Source organism: Myotis davidii, unplaced genomic scaffold, assembly GCF_000327345.1.
Source record: "Myotis davidii unplaced genomic scaffold, ASM32734v1 scaffold187, whole genome shotgun sequence".
Taxonomy (NCBI): Eukaryota; Metazoa; Chordata; class Mammalia; order Chiroptera; family Vespertilionidae; genus Myotis; species Myotis davidii.
In genome coordinates this window covers 9,055,383-9,073,577 of record NW_006383018.1, presented here as the reverse complement: position 1 = coordinate 9,073,577, position 18,195 = coordinate 9,055,383, and the positions used below count along the sequence as shown (strand labels likewise).

Genomic DNA, 18,195 nt, shown 5'->3' with positions numbered 1-18,195 from the left:
GAGTTTCTATTACAGTTGCCTCCCAAATTTTAATATATATAAATGTCACAATAACCTTCGTATTTATAAAACTGACAGGTTTCTTGGTCCTACCTGAATTTTACTGCTTCAAAACATCTGAGAATATAATGTTCAAGGCCATATTCCATAGTCAATTCCTTAAAAAACAATACAGAGGCAGACTAGAATTAGGCCGGGAAGGGGTGGGAGGTGGGTGACAGTTTTCTTATAATAAAGAGATAGGGCAGCTGAGCATGCTAGATAATAGCTTAGAGAAGTGACATTACTTTGAATGTCATACTGTTAGCTTCCTAGCCAACATTCAAACACAATAAATTGTGTCTTCAAGAACAGTAGAGAAGAGGAGAATGGATAGCTAAATCATGCTTTATCCGGCTAAGAGTACACCAAAGATGGACAAAAACAAAGGAAATGCATCTACCTACAGCATGATCTTACAACCACAATGATGAGTGAATTAAAGATACATGAAATAGCACATGATGTATCATTTTGTTACATAATTTAAAAAATACAGACGTGATTTGTAGTATTTAGAGATTCATGTTTATATGGTAACTCTAATAATGGAAAGCAAGAAAGTGATTATAACAGTCAAGATCATGACTACATTTTGGGGAGGTGGGATTATAGTGATTAGGATGTTACGTGAAGGGCCTTTTAGTTCCATCAATGTTTCATTTTTTTACTTATTTGGTGATATATTGGTAGTCACTGTGTGATAAAAAATATTAAGCATGTGGGAAAAAAGAATAGTGGAGAGATTTCCATAAGTCAATCACACTAGTGAGAATGTTAAACATTCTTTTAGGTTCTATTGAATCTGCCAAAGTCAGCCTGAAATCAACCTACCTTATGAGAACTAAAGCCTATTGGATAAAAAGGAAATGACTACATGTATTTGAAGCACCCCCCCCCCTTTACATATAGTAGCTTATTAATGCTTATGCTTACGATGTAGTATGGAAAAGAGTATTAGTGGCTGTCATATGCCTATTTCAATTACATATGTTTATCCATATGATGAATACAACAAAATTATGACAAAACAAACAAACAACAACAAAAAGAACACTTCCCATATTATCCATCCATTAGGGAATATCTCATATTGGTATCTGTTTACACATGCCATGATTCATCATATAGATTCATAGGATCTTAGATGCTTATGAAATTATGCACCAAATTACAGGTGAAGGAACAGCTGCCACTAAATGGGGGAAGGGAGACTTGTACATTTATAGAACAGAAGCCGACAGAACCTTTTAGAAGGTTTGAAAGTGTCCAGCAGACTTTTTAATTAAAAAATTGTGCTTGCTTTTGCACTTCTATGTTCCAAAAAGAACTAATACAGTTAAGAACTGAAATAGTGTAATCCACTCTTGGCAAGATTTACAACCAGTTTTTGAGAACTTAGAGGCTCAAATGTTTTAGTCAAGCAGCATACTAAAACTTTGAACACTGATATCAGCTTTTTTTTTGTTTCCCTTTGGTCGGATACAGTGAACTGTATTGATGGTTGGGCTTCATAAGTCCCTCTCCTTCTTCAGGGGGCCTGGCATAGAAACTGTGGAGGCCTGGCATAGAAACAAGAGTGTTGGGGGCTCAGTTTGGTGCAAGGACTTCTGATCAGCTGAGGGCCTTTCTTCCTCTCTCTGGAGCTGGTGGTCCAGGGGGCTGTTATACCTTGGAAGTCATGTAGGCCATAAGGTCCACCACCCTATTGCTGTAGCCAAATTTACTGTCATATCAGGAAATGAGTTTGACAAAGTAATCATTGAGAGCAGTGCAAGCCCCAGCATAAATGGTGGAGAAATGGGTGTCACTGTTAAAGTTGTAGGAGACAAAATGGTCCTCAATATAGCCCAGGATGCCCCTGAGAGAGCACGCTGATGCCTGCTTTGCTACCTTCTTGATGTCATCTTATTTGGAAGCTTTCTCCAGGCAGCAGGTCAGATCTTCAACTGACACAGTGGGGTTGGGGATACGGAAGGCCATGTTAGTGAGAGTCTCATTCAGCTCAGGATTACCTTGTCCAGAGCCATAGCAGTGACAGGCAAGACAGGAATGATGCTCTGGACAGTCTCTCGGCCATCATACCACAGCTTCCCAGAGGGGCCACCCATAGTCTTCTGGTTTACAGTGATGGCATGGAATGTGGTCAGGAGTCTCTCCCTGATGCCAAAGTTGTCATGGATGACATTTCCCAGGAGAGGCCAAGCAGTTGGTGGTAGAGGAAGCATTGCTGACAATCTTGAGGGAGTTGTCATAGTTCTCATGGTTCACACCCACCACAAACATGATGGCATCTGCAGAAGGTACAGAGATGATGACCCTCTTGGCTCCATCCTTCAAGTGAGTCCCAGCCTTCTCCAAGATAGTGGAGACACAGTGGACTCCACAACATATTCAGTACAGCATCACCCCATTTGATGTTGGCAGGAACTCACTCCTAGAAGATGGAGATGAACTTTCCATTCATGAGAAGCTTTCCTTTCTCAGCCTTGACTGTGCTTTGGAACAGGTAGATCATGTAGTTGAGGTCAATAAAGGGGTCATTGATGGTGACAATATCCACTTTGCTAGAGTTAAAAGCAGCCTTGGTGACCAAGAGCCCAATGAGGCCAAATTCGTTCACTCAGACCTTCACCATTGTGTCTCAAGGTTGAGACTGGCACTGCACAGGAAGACACAGCTGTCTGTCGATCAGGAATAGCAGAGAGCCTGATCTCAGCTTTCAGATTTAGTTATGGGTAACTGAAGCACTTCCAGATCTAAGTAATTATCACATGTGGATGTCATTTATATGGTATAACCTAAATATAAGGAAACTATCAATAAACAGAAAGAATAAAAATAATTTTGTGATTTCATCAGACACAGACATCTATTCCACATAGACATTAACACAAACACAGACATCAAGTGCAGATCCTGTTATTCAAGATTCACAGCTTAGGATTTCTCTAGGGAACCAAGAGAAAACAAGGCCATGAGGTTATAACGAGAAACACATGCTATAGCATAGGGAATGTAATTAATAATATTGTTATAACCATGTATCATGTCAGATGGATACTAAACTTATTGGGATCACTTAGTAAGGTATATAAATGTCTAATCACTATGTTACACACCTGAAACTGATATAATATTATATATAAACTGCAATAAGAAAATTAATTAATTCTAAAAAGAACCACTTGCTATGAAGATTGTGTTCTAGAGTACCATTTGTACCTTTATTGGATTATCTAAAACAACTCTGAGCTATTCAAAATTGCAACCCAGCAGCTCAGAAGAAGAGAACATTGGAAATAGCATCTGTCCTCTATCATTAAAATGATTCATTATGATGTTGCCTTTTTTTGGTAGAGACCAAAACCATTTCAGTTTGTTCTATTAATCAGTTTCCACACTGCCTCTGAAGTAGACATTGATGTTTATTATTTTAAACAATTTAAAGAATAAGTAATCTATATCTATACATATAAAAGCCTCAGCAACGGGCCCATTGGCCAGTAGCTATGATGCACACTGACCACCAGGGGCAGATGCTCAATGCAGGAGCTGCCAAGCTGTGGTGATTTGGCAGCTGTGGTTCTCAGGTGACGCGCCTGGAACTAGAGAAGAGGAGCCCAGATTCCAGGGTGTGTCACCCAAGAACCACCCTCTAGCAATCCAGGATGCCCAAAGGGATGTTGGAGAGGCGTTTTTGGCCCCATATCTGCAGGCCAGGCCAAGGGACCCCACCGGTGCACGAATCCATGCACCAGGCCTCTAGTATATATATATAAAACCTTAATATGCAATGAACGGTGGTACACCTGAACAACTGAACAACTGATCACTATGACATGTGCTGACCACCAGGGGGTGGGTGGGGAACATGGCAGTCATTGGCAGCAGGCAGCAGAGTGTGGAACATGGTGGGTATCGGCCACAGCAGGATGGTGGAGCAGGTGAGCAGGGGTGCCAGACCAAGGTGGGGCATCGATCACTGTCATCAGGGAAAGCCCCTGGTGGTTACTGAAAATTCTTTGCTCCTGCACACCATGGTCCCAATGCTTACACCTGCTGCCAACACCAGCCCCGCTCACCCCCCAGGGCTTCTCCACCTCCCCCTGCTCCTGAGGGGCAATTGGGGCTGGCAGTTGCCCCTCACACCCGCTGCCAGCCCTGGTGCTGCTGCTTGCACCCACTGCTGGCACCGGACCCGCTCACACCCACAGCTGGGGTCGCCTCCTGCACCCACTGCTGATGCCTGGTGGTAGTCTCGATAGCTCAGTGCCGTCAACGGTGCAAGCAGTGGCTTCCTGCCCCAATTACCCCTGAAGGCTTCTCTACCTCTCCCTGCTCCTGAGGGGTGATTGGGGCAGCAGCCACCACTCACACCCACTGATGGCACCAGCCCGTTCGCACCCACGGCTGGCACCGGCCCCCATCATTCTGCGCCATCAGCAGGTGCGAGCAGGGCCGGCACTGTCAGAGATTGGGAGTGGCAGTGGGAACAGGGCTGCAGGCAGACAGAGGAACAGGGCCACGGTGGGAGGGGTCAGGCAGGGGCATGGAGGATGGGCCGAGACCCCCACTATGCCCACCGCAGCCTCGAGGCCCACAGTTCCTTTCAAGGTGCACAAATTTGTGCACTGAGCCCCTAGTATACACATAAATGCATTATTTATATAGAAGCTCAAAATATTTGTTTTGGTAAATGTTAATGAAATGGACACTTACTCTTTCTCCAATTACTCCAGTTTCTTTCTTTCTTTTCAAAATTTTAATTGCTACATGAAATATTTAAAATATTTTCCAGGTATAATGATAGGAGCTCTCACTTTATAAAGCTACACTTAAAATAAAAATTTATATTGTATTATTTTAACCGTTTGACTGCTAAGGAGTGCTATTGCGCTCTTCTTATTTAAAACAAATTTATGTAAACAATTGGTATTTTTTAATTTTTGTTGTTGCAAAGCAATACAAGTGAGTTTATTGTATAAAAAGTGTTTTACATTTTTTCCCATACACGCGCACCGCAGTTTTGGCATATGTCCAAAAAAAATACGTCAGCAGCCAAACGGTTAGTAGAGTTTTCTAATGGATAGATATTTGATTTTAGCTGTTTCTGTTTTCTGAGATCTTCCTACTAAAAATATGCTTGATATGTTGTTCCCAAGGTAATTTTATTTTGGTCTTTTGTATTATGTAGATTTCTAATACTAGACTATAACTGTGTTTTTGTGCTATAAACCTCTAGTAGTTTTGTATTATGTGTATCCTGGGTTTAACATATTTAGCTATAACTTAAGGGCAAAATTATGTATTATGATGTTCTTCAAGAATATAAAAATGATCAGAGTATTCAGCCATATTAATAAGGCATTATTGCAGTGACAGCATAAGATTTTAAAAGAATGCAAACTGCATCCTTGTATATGAATAAAATTTCATCTCGTATATTGTAAGAGTAAACTCTCCATATATTTACTTTTAAGAGTAAAGTTTTGTTACGAGGGTCGTGGACCTTTATCCTTTTTTCTTGGTACTGACCATTGAACTGATAATGGATATTTATGTGTGCTGTTATCTATTTATAAAACTGTTGCCTTTCTTAATGGCCAACTTTAACAATTTTTCTTTACTGGTATTCCTCTGATTTTTCCCTTTACTTAATCTTTAATTCATTCAATCAATTCATTTATTGAGAATCTAGTCCCAAGCACTGTAATTAATACCAGAAATAAAACAAAGTGGATATACATCTTTGCCCTCATGAAGGTTATAGTTAATGATGAAAGTAGTAGTTTTATGAAGTTGGGTGACATTAATAAGCAGTCAAACATTAAGATTAAAATTAAGATTATAAATTTTATGACAAATGTATACTTTATTAGCTATAAAAGCTCATAACCTGATCTAGTCTTAAATGTAAGAAAAAATTCTTTAAGAAAATTACATTATCCATACTTAACACTAAAATAACTTCCAAATAGTAAATTTATTGTCACCCAGCCACTGTGGCTCAGTGATTGAATATCAACCTATGAACCAGGAGGTCATGGTTCAATTCCTGGTGGGGCTCATTCCCCAGTAGAGGGTGTGCAGGAGGCAGCTGATCTAAGATTCTCAACATTGATGTTTTTATCTCTCTCTCTCCCTCTCCTTTTCTCTCTGAAATCAATAAAAATATATTAGAAAAAGAAATTTATTGTCTTCTCAATATTTCATGATAAGAGAGAATCCCCCCTATTTTATTATATTTAAATCTCACATCCTATGTTTTATTGTTTCATTGAATAATCACATATCTGATCACAAACTACCAATTTCCTAAGATGTATATCTAATATTTAAATCTTCCCAAATACTCTAATATGTTTATTCTGCCTAAATTGCTTTCTTGTTTATAAGTAGAGGGTCAAAAATCATCAAGGGCTTTTGAGAAAACCTGATTTTGAATTTCTATAATGCCACTTTTTTAGGCATAGCTCACTGATATTTGCATGTATTGAGGGTAAAGTGAGTCTAAAGAGATTATTAAAAGAGGAACATTAAGAGAGTTCTCCCACAACACAGTTTGCCAACAATATTACTGTCTAATGATGATATAGTAACATAAAAACTAATAAAAAAATGACAATTGACAGGTTAGTTTCTCTGACTTGAATATGGGAATAAATTTACCTAGTTTGCAGAGTGATTGTGAAGATTAAATTGTTTAGTGGATATAACATTATGATTATGATACCTATTCCATTATAGTTTGAACATTTGATTTCTATTTTCATACTCTCCCAAACCCATTTTCTTTAAATCACACTTTATCCTTTTTTATATATTGATAACCTGACCATGGTTTCTATATATATATGTTTTTGAGTCTTTTGTTCCCAGCTATAATCATTTTGATGTTAATATACTTGCAGCTAACCTGAAAATGCTTGGCTTTGAATAGTTATCTGTGTGAGTTGTCAGCTCATGTGTGTCTTGGGCTTAGAATCATTCATGACGTAACTAAGTATTTAATGCAGTGATCATAAGGAATGTAGAAAGCCCTTCTCATGCTTTTCTTTGAGCAACACCATAAGAAAAATAAGCACATTTTTATTACATAGCTAAAGTTAAAGAAAGAACAGCAAATATTTGACAACTGACCTTCAACCGAAATAACTCTTCGGTAAATCACAGAGCAGGTGATTCATTAATCTCCAAAACAATGAAGCTATATAAGTTCTACAGAAGCAGATAGGCAGCTGGCAGGTAAGTGGTATAAAAGAAACATAAGAAAAGGGGAGAAATAAAAAGAGAAATGCAAAGATAATAGGAAATGACAAAATACAAGAGACTGTAGCAATTGGATTTTTTTTTCAGGCTATCATGTGATGCTTTATGTTATAACAGCTGAAAGCTACATCTTACTTTCTGCCTGTCTGTGTACCAAACTATATACATAAATACCACGGATAATATGAGCAAAAAAAAATTGTTGATTTCAAGCACATGGAAAGTGTATTTTTTAATAAAAATAAAATTAGAAAAGAATGTAGCAGGCTTGAATATATTATTTGCCATTTAGCATACCCTTGTGTTCAAAATGTTAATAAAGCTCATAATGCAGTTTCTTAATGCAGAGTCTTATTAGAGAAGGGTAGGAAATGAAAACAAGAAGTCATTTATATAAAGCACTTTCTTGAAAGAGTTGTTCTTTTGCAATTTCATAGCTATAGTGGTAGAAATAGGACTCATCTCTGATAAAAGAGCATCCTTGGGTTTGTTATGTATCTATAGTCCTTCTTTCCCTTTCAAGCCCTATCTGGTTTTGACCTTAGTCTGAAAGAGCAATTTGGATCAGCTCCATTTAAAATGCGATCTGTTTACACTTCCTAGTTTTCATCAGCCTCAGAGTAGAATTGGAATGGAATGCATAAGCGTTTGATGGTACCAGTGTTTGCCAGTCTGTCTCACCAGCTTGTGTCCATCTAAGAGATGATTTTGAAGGAAAAAGGTTACTCTTGTTTATTAAGCAACAGAGAGAGGTAAGTAGTTTCTTTCCAGAAAATGTAGAAGTAGTTTCTTCATAAGAGCTCACATATTGGAAAGAATCACTGACTGAACTCTTCACAGCAATGTTCCTGGATTCATTTTTAATAAAATTGTTTATTTCAGAGTATAAGCTCCACATTTGTGCAAAATGCAGAAAACAGCACAGGAGGTTAAAAAAGCTGTTCTGCTGTAATAGTGTAATTTGTTCCTTGGCCATTAAATGAGAATGCTGGGATTTTAATTCCACTATTTGGTTTCCAGCATCTACTATAATTAATTTTCTCTGATTTTGTCACTATAGAATCAAATGGAAACTAATGATGTGGAACCCAACGTTGTCAAGGCAGTGATGAGCTTCATCTACGAGGTGGGGAAGCTCCTGCGCCTGACAAGATGGCAGATGACTTGAGTGCTTTCTAACAATGCCGGGGTCCTGTGCCTTGTGGCAATGTTCTGCTCGAATTAGACCACCCAGGGACTGCCGTTCCACACTAAAGCTGTTTTAAATCTCTCACTTGCTTGCTACTGTAATCTTTTGTCAGCTTCATAACACATGAACCTATTCTATATGCTCTTTCTTTATCATCTGACTTTTTAAGAACTAGAAAGTACAGGGTATCCTAATAAATGTTTTAATGTTTCCTAGTGCCATCACATTGACATGTAACAAAGTGCTTTGAAAATCAACATAAAATGGATTTTATAGATGCTGTATTCAAATTGAGGAAAAAATTAGAAATTTTTAAAAAATAAATTTAAGACAGTTAACAATAGTTTCCTGCATTTCTAAGCAGGCAGAGAAGACATTAAACCAAGATACTTCTGTTGACTCATTATTAATAGCAAAAAAGTATTTCCTTATTTAGTAAAAGTGAGAACAATTCAGAACGTGACTATGTCATCTTACAGCTTGTGGAAATACAAGAAAAAAACACTTGGCATTGATGAATTCTAATACTTTTCCAAAGCTACCTATATTATTTAGTCATAACAATATGAAATTCTAACTTATAAAGACAAAATAGTCAAATAATAAGGGGGATGTTGATATACTCAGGAAACGCTCTTGTGAGCTTGGACAATCTTGAGGTTTAGGAATCTTTTTAGAAGAACGTCATCAGAAATTATAATGGGATATTAGAGAAGGCCACGCTGTAGAAGTTATAGCTGAATTACACTATGAAGGATGAGTAAGAGTTAGGTGTGGTATGATGAGGGAGCAGAGTGGAGAGAGGTGTTCCAGGGAGAAAGTCTCAAAATAGAAAAGAGCACAAGAACATACTGTTTTGGAAAAAACTACAGAAGAAGGACCAGTATGGCAGGAATGTAGTTGAAAAAAGATTCAAAAGGCAGGTATTAAGGCTAGCACAGACAACATTTAGCAAAGCCTTGGTATAGGCAGTTCTAAAAATGTTTAGACTTTCATGCTAAGCTCAATGGGAAGTCTTTGACAAATTTCAGATGAAGGGCTAGCAAGATTAAATCCAAAGTTAACTAAGATTATTCGAACTGGATTCTGGGAAAAAATTGAAAGAAAAGAATGCTGAAAGGAGAACAGTTAGAAAGCCATTGTAAGCAAAGGTCATGGTTTTGACTGGAGGAACATTAGTGGGATGATAGAGAAGAGAATAGAAGCAGTCATTTAGGAGGCCAAAGAATAAAATTTGATAATGAATAATAGGAAGTTGTGTTATCCCAGGTTCTTTAGAAAACAGAGTCTGAGGATTAAAGTGCTTGTGTTTTAATTTTTTGGAAGTACAACTGCAGGACAATGAAGACAATAAAAAAGGAACAAGGTGAGGAAAGATATGGTCCACTGTAAAGTGCAAGTCCCATCTCTGAAGAGACTCAGGGATTTGTTCTAGATGTGCCCATTTGCTTGCCTAGTAAAACATCCCTACCTACATTGCAAGGAGAATCTACCTGAAAGTATTTCATAAGAGTAAGGAAGAAGGGGAATTTATCTGCTTAATTTTATACCATTTGTTTGTTTTACAATAGTCAAAATCCACTCCACATGGAAACCCCCCTGTGATACCAAGAAAAATATGACAAGTTGCAAAATAGTTATGATAAATACAACTTTAATCAATAAATTATATTTAATCATTGGGTAAATGATCTACCATTTACTGTGATAAGGGATAGGGGTAAAGCTTCATATTTTGAGAAGTAGCTTAAGTTCTATACATATAGAGTTTCACATGCCTATGGAGTCGGTAGATAGTATCAAGAGGGGACACTAGGAAGCTTCAAAGTTCAGGATTGAGTTGGCAGAGTGTTGGTAATGAAAGCCATGGAGCGACCAGGATGCACCACCCACTCCAGCCTCAATAAGATGGTCTAAAGTAAGAAGACAAATTACCAAGAAAGATACACTGAAAAAACAAACAAACAATATTTATGGCTAGTTAAAAAAAACAATTTGAAAATAGAAATGAAAGTTAGAAGGAAATAATAGCTGTGTCTAATCAGAGAAGAAAGGTAAGCGTGTTATAATGATGAAGTAGTGAACTATGCCAAACACTATTTAAACATTAAGTAAGTTAATAGCAAGTTTTAGAAACACAGAAGTCACTGAAAATTGTAGGGAGTTGTAAGGAGTGGTGAATATATAATACAGATTGGAATTGTCTGGGTAACATATGAAAGATAATGAAATTTAACATATGACCAAAGAAAACTCATTGACTAAGAGAGTTTGTTTTATTAAGAGGGAAACCAGAGCGAGGTTGGTGTGGTTCAGTGGTTGAGCATAAACCCATGAACGGGGAGATCATGGTTCCATTCCGGTCTGGGTACTTTGTGAGCTCAATCCTCTCAATGTAGGGCCTGCAGGAGGTGGCCAATTAATGGTTCTCTCTCATCTCTCTCTCCTTCTTCCTCTCTGAACTCCAGAGCATGTTTACATGCTAATAGGTAAAGGCCAGTAGAATAAAGATGAGAATAAAAAGAAAGAGAGTAGGCACTAGCACTGAGTTCTTGAAAAGTGGAAAGAAATATCATTTAGGGCTTAAGAAAGCAGGTTATTTATAGAGAAAAGAGGAAACATTATTTATTTTAATATAATAATATAGGAGAAGAGATTAGTGATAGTTATAGATAAATGTGCCTGTTTGGTCCTTTTTTCTGATGTTATTATTATTTTTTGTTTGTTTTTATTAACCCTCACCCAAGGATATTTTGCATTGATCTTTTTAAAAAAATCTTTATTGCTGAAAATATTACATATGTCCCCCTCCCCCCTGCACTGCATTGATTTTTAGAGAGAGTGGAAGAGACACAGAGAGAGAAACATCAATGTGAGAGAGACACATCGATTGGTTGCCACCCTCACCCACCGACTGAGACCAGGGATGGAGCCTGCAACTGAGTTACATGTCCTTGACAGGAATTGAACCCAAGACCCTTCAGTCTGTTTGCCAGCTCTCTATCCACTGAGCCAAACTGGCTACAGGTATCATTATTATTTGAAAGCATGAATAAGGAATATCTGCTAAAATGATGTAGTGATTCAAACACTTGACTCTAAAGAAGAGTAGAAATATTTAAAATAGTTTTGATAGAGAGGTGGGGGAACAATTTGAATACAGATAAACATAGCTAACTGGAAAATATTAAATTTAGTGTTATAGATTGAATTATATCTTTCCCAAAAAGACATTATTTAGTCCTTCTCCTCAGTACCTCATAATGGGACCTTACTTGGGTATAGGGTCTTTACAGAGGTCATCACATTAAAGTGAGGTCATTAGGGTGGGCTCTCACCTAACACATTTGGTGTCCTTGTAAAAAGGGAAAACTGGGACACAGAGACAGACACATGTAGAGGGAAGATGATGTGAAGAGACTCCAGGAGAAGATGGCCATTTACAAAGCAAGTAGCGGGGGCTGGAACAGGGCCTTACTTCACAGTCCCCAGAAGGAACCAATCCTGTCGACACCTTGATTTGGATTTTCTAGACTCCAGAACTGTGAGACAATAAATGTCTATTGTTTAAGCCACCCAGTTTGTGGCACATTGTTAAGGCAGCCCTAGCAAACTAATACAGCTGGTGCACATGCCTTTATTGTCACCAACCTGCCCAATGGTAGGAATTTTTTTCACCCTGCACTGGGAGGTGCACACTTTGCATTCCTCCACAGTGTGGGTCTTGCTAATACGTTGCAGCAAATTGACAAAAGGACAAGAACATTGAGAGTATTGTTAGCAGTGAATCACCAACATTGTGAGTCATGGATCTCAACTGAAAAAGAAGAAAATAAAGTCAAGAGTCCTTGAAATATATGGATACATGCAGGCCTAATGAGGTCAAAAGAACCATTGTTCAATGAGAGATGATGATTACAAGGCATAACCAAGTGCAAATATAAAAGCTGCAGCAAAGAAAGAAAATAGAATAATGTCTGAAAGGTCAAAGCATATAAAGAAAGGAAAATATGGAAAAACTCTTCAAATTCAATTCAAAAGTCAGCTACTCTTTCAAGCCATCCTGATTCTCTGAGTGGAATTAATCATTCCTTCCTATATATGTTCTCAAATTTCACTCATGCCTTAATTGAGCTTTTCAACTCGCATTATGTTACTCCAGATATGGTCTGTGATGTCAGTCGGGCATGAAGATTTTCTGCCCTATAACATCCAGTGCCTAGTACTTACTATACATTATTGAATGAATTATAACTTTTAAAGTGGTATTAGGAGCACACAAACAAAGAAAGGAAAAGATAGTGAAAAGATCAAGCCTGCTCTTCAGAGCTCATGCTGTAAGGTTAGAAGCTAATAGAAAGTAGAATTGCTGAACTTCTATTTTGCCTCTGTCTTTTCTGTCAAGGAGAATGAGCATCAGGCTGAAAGCATAGATCTAACTTTCGAAAAAGGGAATTGAAGCCAGAGATAAGTGAGGAGATAGTAAGAGGCCAGGTAACTGCTCTAAATGAGTTTGTCTTCTGGCCCAAATGAGTTATTTCCCACAGTTCTGAAAAAACACAAGTTAAGATTATTACACTGTTCATGACATTTGAAGAGTTATAGAGAATAGGAGAGCTAGAAACTAAAGATAGATAAATACTTCAATTTAAAGAAAAAGATCAAGGGAACTACAGATTTATGTCATAGACATCAATATCAGTGAGTATTCCTGGCCAGGATAATAAAAGTATGGTTTAAGAATAGGAAAAGAGGAAAAGGGTCCGTCATAAGTCCAGGAAAAATAAAACATGTCAGATTAACTTCCAAACAAAGTCATCCGACTTCAGTCATGCATTGAACCACCATGCTTTGGATTCAATGATTCGTCTATTCATCCATGCACTATCTTTTCCAAAAGTGATTATTGAGCACATTTTAAATTTACACCATATGCAAGTTAACATCTAAAAGACATACTTGGCCATGTATATCTTTTTTCTACACTTCAACACATGGTCTGACAAATTTTTCATAATATTCTTTTAGATAAGAAGTAGAAATGTGCTAAAATGATGGTGTAATTCAGAGTATTATTGATGGTCATGTCAATGTAGAATAAAATTAAGAGTATCCAGTTGAATCTTCACTCTGCCACAACCTAAATAGGTGGTCTCGGGCAAAGTACCTCACCTTTCTATGTCTAAGTTTCCCATTTTTAAAAAAAGGAATTCTAATAATATTAAACAGAGAATATGTGAACACATCTAGAGGACTTACGATGGGATTTGGCACATAGTAATCACTCAAAATACTATTAATTATGTTATTATTTTATTTACCATTTTCATTTTAAAGTGACCGTATCCCTGGTTTCTCCCTAATACATATTTTTGTCAATGATTAGGCAGAACATGTTAATGAATTGTTGACTAAATTTACGAACAGCATGAAACTATTCCTAAATGTTGAGTGGTGTAAGTGGACTAAATTGTTTTCGTACTAGAAACGATAAAAGGGATCTCCTAACATAAAAATATATAAATATAGAGGAAAATTATTGTTTTAAGGCCACAAACTATCAAATTCTCATGTGGAAAGGATGTTGGCATTTTAGTGGAACAGCCTGCCTTCCTGAGATTAATGAGATCCAGCATTTCATTAGGTTAGTCATTGAAGTACACCTTGAATTTATTAATATAAAACACTACTAATATAAAGCACTTTCCCAGGGCTCCTATGGTTTCCATAAAGATTTGTGAAATCAGCCCTGACCGGTTTGGCTCAGTGGAAAGTGTCGGCCTGTGGACTGAAGGGTCCCAGGTTTGATTCTGGTCAAGGGCATGTACCTGGGTTGCAGGCACATCCCCATTTGGGGGTGTACAGGAGGCAGCTAATCAATGATTCTCTCTCATTGATGTTTCTAACTATCCTTCTTCCTTCCTCTCTGTCAAAAAATCAATAAAATATATTCAAAAATATTTGTGGAATTAGAAATTTCTCTTTTACAGATAGTCAAGTTTAGTATAGCAGACTTTAGCATTTGAGGTATTCTTATATCCTTCTTTGAATGTGTTGCTTTTGAGAAAAGAAAAAGTAACTTTTCACCAAAAATTTCCTTCTGAGCTTAATGGATTAATGTTTTAGAATAAACAAAACTATTGTTGCTTAACACAGCAATAAATTCAGAGTTTTATAACAGTGAGCCTGTCCTTCTCTCTGGAGACTACTTCATAACCACATAAGCCATAAAACAAATATTTCTAAATAGTGAAAATTGCTTAGAAACATTAATGTCTAAGTGTATTTAAGTTAAATAGAAATAAATTCAAGAATATAGTATTTATTATCCCGTAGTATTTATTCACATAACAGTGAAAAGCTAATCATTGTAGAATTTTGACTGTCAACAGGATTAATGGTATTACCTAATTATGTGACTGAAAGTACTTTTGAATTCACGATTCAATTTGAAATTAAATATAAAGAGTATTGGGAATATTTTTATTACAAAACAAGATAAAATATTAGAATTCCAAACTTCCATCTATGGCTGCTGACTGGTCTCATTGACAGGTTTTGTAAATAGGTAATCAGTCTTCTGATTTAAACTCTACACGCCATAGACTACAGATCTTGTATTTCCCTTTTCCTTAGAGCTGTTGCTTTAACTTGAAGGATATTTTGCAGATTGCAATTCAGAAATTCTTTATGACTTCATCTTGGAATTTTTGCTATAATGTTGCACTGTATACAGTAATCAAAATGTTTGCATACTTTGGATATGAACTAATCAAAATATCCATTAAGCATGCTAACAAGCACACCTGTTATGATTAACGGATTTATTCTCTAATTTTATGTGATTAGCACAATCAAATTAAAAGGTGAAAACAAATGATGATAGCTCCCTCTTTAAAAAGTCTGAGTAATTATTAGTGTAAGTAGTATCTATCTGTAGCAGTTATAAAAATAAAATTACTAGGAGTTACATGCTTGTATGATAAAGTACCTTCATTCATAAGCAGGATTTTTATGAGGTGGTAGTGAGGACTTTATAAGCATTTTTATTTATTTTAACTCAATTTCACAAATAGATAGTTAAAACATTATTATCCAGTCAATGTTATATTTCCTGCATTTTAAATTTAAAGCTATACACCATGGACTATTCTTTGATTCCCCTTTTCCTACTGTGCTCAAGTATCTGCTGTTACTCTTAACTATTTCTCCATTTATATTTCTGCAGTTATTCCAGGAAATAATTTATATTTCTTCAATTATTCCAGGAAATAATTTCTTATTATTATTGTTTTACAAATACACATTAAAGCAATTTTCAACTATTAGCATATAGGACAGGTCTGTAAACGTTGCTATATGGCTTATTTGCTTATTTTCTTGCTCTTACCCCAGATCTTGATAAATACAACTAAAAATGATTTCACATATACCTGTCATAAATAAGTTTCTTTGCTTTGGGGCTTCTGGGGGATAAAATGGGGATATATTTTAATCTATTAATAATATGCAGCTATACACGAAGTGTATATGTGATAAATATTGGTATTAGCTGTAGTACACATCTTGTGATTTTAACAGAATGAAGTGCTATGTTGGTTTTGTCCTAATCACAAAAATGTAGACATGTTAATTGCCAATGCATTACATCATAGTATAATTCTAATGCTTATGTACAGTAATTAAAATTGAAGAACAGAAGGTTCTATCAAATTTCAAATTAAAGACAAATGTTAACCAACCAGGATAATGGCAAGGCTCAAGAATGAATTTAGAGCTAAAGCTGGGAGAAAATATAAAATACAAGAAACAGAAACAGAACTCAGAGCCAGAAATAAGAGATTAAAGTGTCAACCAAGAGGGGGTTGGAGAAGAAACATTATTTGGTATCACAGTGTGGGGTAGAGCCAGGATGGAAAAGACCATAAAGACAGGACAAATTTCCTGAAACATGGATGATGTTTCTTTCACTCAGGACTATATTATGACCCGGACTCCTAATAATCCACAACTTTCCCAGAATGAATAATTAATAACAGTAATTATCTTAAGGTTTCCTCAGTTTTATTGTTGGACTATTGAAAACCTTTTAAATATGTCTGAATTATTTGTTTTTAACCAGGAAATTAAGCAATAGTTAAGGTATTTATGTCTTAGTCAAGTTTGATACAGATTGTGAGTTGTTAGAAATAAGGATCAATCATCTTTGATTATAGTAATACTAGAGGTCCAGTGTACAAAATTCATGCATGGGAGGGGGGCCGCCCCCATCCTGACTCCACCCTCTGGGCCGGGCAGCATGGCAGGCCTGCCCGCCCTTCTGCCACAGGGCTGTCCCCACTGCAGCCACATGTCCTGGTGGCACATGCCCCCACCTCCGTCCCTGTCCTCCAGCTCCTGTGCGCGCACAGCCTGTTGAACAGTCATGACTGGGATACTGTTAGGACCAATTAGTATAGTACCTCCTTATATATATAGACTAGGGGCCCAGTGCACAAAGATTCCAAGGGGTGGGTCCTTCAGCCCGACCTGCACCCTCTCCAATCTGGGAGCCCTCAGGGGAGCCCTCTCCAATCCGGGAGTCTCTGTCTGTCTTTGCAATCATATGAGTGAATTGTGTGAAACCCCCAACCCAGTTTGGTTTGTTGCTCACAGAATAATAGAGGCTTTTTTTTTTTCCTTTGGTTCATTGGTGGAGATTTCCTGTTTCCTGCTCTGTCTCTGTCCCCCCAAAGCCTCTGGCTCAATTGCTATGTTCTCTGCCCAGTGGCTTGGGGGAGTGACCGAGGGAGCCACGTCCCCCCAAGCTGCCAGCTCTCCCACTTCTGCTCTCTGCCCATCGCCTGTGAATGCAAATTAACTTGCCATCTTTGTTGGGTTAATTTGCATATTCACTCCTGATTGGCTGGTGAGCGTAGCAAAGGGATGGTCAATTTACATCTTTCTCTTTTATTATATAGGATAACTTAGGTTCTAAAAAACAGGATACATTTTAACAGTGTGAGAAAGCCAAATGATATAGATCAATATAAAACTTCCAATTCCAACAGCACAACCTCTTAATCTTCATGAACATGACAAAAAAACTTTATTCATATCAAAATTAAAGGTCAGTGAAGCACTTTATGACTATAGACTGACAACTTCCATCAAAACTAATATTTCTAATCCTTATGTGTTCTTAAAGGCTGGAAATTTTGAGTTTTATACTCACATATTAACTAAAAAATACAGAACAAAGGAGAAAGGAAATATTTTGCCCCTCATAATGAATTTAACTTATTCTAATATATGTGATTTTAGCTTTAAAATGGGATTGATGACTAGCAATTCTTTCCATATGAATTTTAAAAGATACACTGAAAGTTACAAACTTCTTTGGGTGAAAAATAATAACATGACTAATTAAAGATTTGGAAAGAGGGTTGGGAAATACAGGTTTTTAAAATTAGGAGAGTTTCTTTGCTATTTTCTTATTTAGCTTAAGTTTATATATTATTTCATTTATTTTATTTTATTTATTGCCTATGTTTCAATCTAGAGAAAATGTGTTTTTATTTTGTTAGATCTCTATATTGCTATTTGCTCAAATTATTGCTAATGTGGACAACCAGGAGGTGGTTACCTGCTTTCAGTACCCATTTGTAACCTCTGAATTGCAAGAATTCAATGGTCATGTACAGGGATATTTGATT

The 18,195-nt window shown here is 36.9% G+C and overlaps 1 pseudogene; it reads right to left on the bottom strand.

Moving 5' to 3' along the window:
• Positions 1 to 1,704: 1,704 nt before the first annotated feature.
• On the bottom strand, positions 1,705 to 2,677 carry LOC102764529 (annotated as a pseudogene).
• Positions 2,678 to 18,195: the final 15,518 nt, after the last annotated feature.